Raw genomic sequence first — 3,411 nt, 5'->3', positions numbered from 1 at the left:
TAAAAACTTTTTTTACTTTAAAACTTTTTATTTTAATAATAAGTACATATTTGAAATCTGAACAGTAATTACTACAGAACATTACAATTTTATAATTTTTATAACTTTACAATTCCATAATTTAAAGTGAGTAAACCTGGTAATACAAACTTCATTCAAATCATTTTACCATGGGTCGCTAATGGTTGTTCTTAAGATTTTTATCTAAAATTTTTTGAGACTATCAAAATTTAAAACATTAGAATTACCAAATAATAAGCTGGATACTATAAGTTCATATTGTTTTATAAAAATAATCATCTGGATACTATAAGTTCATATTGTTTTATAAACCTATTATACAAAAGTAGTTTGTGCTGGAAGGACGTGACGCTAATAAGCCAGTGTAAATTTGAGGCTAAAAAAATTTTAAATCTACCTAAATTAACACAAAGAATATATAATATTAAATAAAAAGTTTTAATAATGAAGCTGTACAATAGTTTCATATATGGAATTCTATTAACTCAAATTTTTTTTTTTTCATAATGTTATAATTTCTTTATGAATAAATAAGCAACTCACAATTTTAGAAAAATATTAGCCTGCATAGTTATTGTTATATTATATAGATTATTATAATTATTGTTACAAATACTATCTCTTTAGTTCGAAAGAAACCATTATGCATTCATTAAATGCTAACTACATAATTGATAAAAGATATGAAATATTTTATATTAAAATAGCAGAAAATGCACTCTGGTTGTAAAGCTCGATGTTGGAGTTAATTATTATTTAAGAATTTATAAAATATTAAATTTATGTTTAAAAAAATTTAATTTAACTTTTTTTCTGGACAATTAATATCATATTCCCCTATACAGTTCACTTCCGTTAAGAAAGACATTACTAACAATTTTAATAAGTTTTTTCATTCACACTTTCCCAAATCATTGAGCCATGAATAGCGACAGTGTGACCCTCAGACTCGCTGTGATATTTATGGACATTTTTTGTTCACAGAATGAACCAAAAATAGATAAAACCAAGAGCAACGAAACTGTCTCATGAAGTCATTGACTTAAATAAGTTAATTAAAAAAAAGTGAGTAAAAGAAAATAACAGAATTACACTTGTCATTTGTACAAGCGATAATATAATTCCATTACAAATATGCATACGAGTTTTTAAATATATCTACAAAAATCTACAGAAGATACAAACTTAAGTACTTCTTATTTTATTTGAGCGCCCAACAAGTAATCCACGTATCTGCACCAGACACCAAATCAAATATTTTCCGTTTTACTTTCAGCAAATATTTACAAAAATGTCTTTTACGTACATAGATACTATAGTTCGTTGATGGCGCAATCATCAGATGGTGATATCAGAGAAATTCCATTGGGCATTTTCACAAAATTCGTAACTTCATTCGGCGTGGGCTAGGAGTTATTACACGTCTGCTTTCTTAGTAAAATACATTAAGCCAAGTGAACTTGTTTAAGTTGGTAATGTGCACAACTTTTACTGCGATGTCTTCGTGATGAATTGAGCTGAAGTAGGTGTTAATTTGATGCTAACAGCATTATAAATCAATTAATCTCACTTTCAATGACTTTGAAACTCTTCTTAATAACGAAACAGATATAAAGAGAGTTATTAAAATTTATTTTTGCAGGGCAATTGTGTGATATTTCTTACAATAATAAGTTTTTACTTCATTTTTTACTCTACTGGAAAATTATACAAAACTTTATTCACTTTATTAAATAAATTCATGAAACATTATTCCCAAAGAGTATTTTATAGAATAATTTAATTATATTAAATGATAATTTTATGCTTAAATATAAATACTCATTCAATTATTTTAACAACATACAATTTCTACCAAAATATTTATAACAATTCAACCTAGAATCAACCTAGATGTAGCATAATACTGCATTTAAACATAAATATATACAGTTTGTTTCTAAGAATTTAAACTGACTAAAATTCTAGGGCGATTAATTCCTTAATACATGCAAAAAGTGTCTTTCATTTATTGTGTGATCTGGATTTGGAAGTATTGTTTCAGTGACATATATCGAACAAAACTGACAGCCAATGCATTCATGTCTTTACTTAGAGTTTTGCCATTTTACAAATGGATAGTTTAATAAACGCTTATTATAGAAAAGTTGTTAGAACTTCAACGAAAATCATAATTTCATGGTAAGTATTATCCGCATCCAGTTTTCATTAATTACGACATATATATGCGTAACTCTAGATATTTCTTTACCATCATATCATACCAATTTAACACCTCAAAAGGATAACTATTGTTGAGAAAGATACTTGCAGACTATGTCCGCATCCAGTTTTCAGTAATTACGACATATATATACGTAACTCTAGATATTTTTTACTATCATATCATACCATCGTAACAACTCAAAAAGATAACTCTTGTTGAGAAAGAGACTTGCAGACTATGTCAGAAGAAAAAAAACAGCATTACATATATTATGTCAATGTCTGGCACTGACAAGCAGTTGGATTGTTGGACTGTCTTAGGATACCAACCCAAATGGTGATGATTTAGCAGACAACCTCAAGCTAAATGAGCTGCTTGCAATAACAAGAGATGTATTTATACGAACGGAAGCCACTTTAGCTTTAATTCAATAACGACATCCGAAAATCGAAGGGCGAAAAAGAACCCAAGTCGTTTCCAATCCTTCACTTCAATGTGGCCATTTGTTGGACGGTGCGCTGTCTCAACACCCCTTAATATATATACATATATAATACATATATAATATACATTATAATCTCATGAGTCTAAATATAATCGATTATAAATGTCAAATATATCTGCAGTTTCAATAATATTTAATTAATATCATTTCAATAAAGAGAAGAAAAATTCAAAAACCTAAAACGTAATATGAGAGCAATATATATAAATATCAATTATATCTGCAGTTTCAGTAATACTTAATTAATTCAATTTCAATAAAGTGAAGAAAAATTCAAAATCCTTAAATGAAGAAAGTTCTTTCCATAATACTATTCAATCTTAACATTCTCAATCAAAAATACATACTTTTCACCCAATTTAAATAGATATCACCTGTAAGTATCACACAGTTTAATTGAAAAATATAATTTTTTTCATATATTGAAATAATCTAAAAAAAAAAATGCTTCAAATAAAATCAGTTAAATGCAGTTTTGAAAATTACATTACACAAAAAAAAACTTAATAATAATTTTAAACCAAAATTTTTTTCTTCTAGTTATAAAATTTTATTTCTTTATCCACACAATCATAAAAACTTCTCCGTTTGTAATATGATTTTAAATACAAATTTTTATCTTTTTTCCATATTTTCCACCTATATTAAAATATATTTGTTACGTACTACAACTACGGGC

This window comes from Teleopsis dalmanni, chromosome 2 (genome assembly GCF_002237135.1).
Source record: "Teleopsis dalmanni isolate 2A chromosome 2, ASM223713v2, whole genome shotgun sequence".
NCBI lineage: Eukaryota > Metazoa > Arthropoda > Insecta > Diptera > Diopsidae > Teleopsis > Teleopsis dalmanni.
This window is presented reverse-complemented; position numbering follows the sequence as displayed.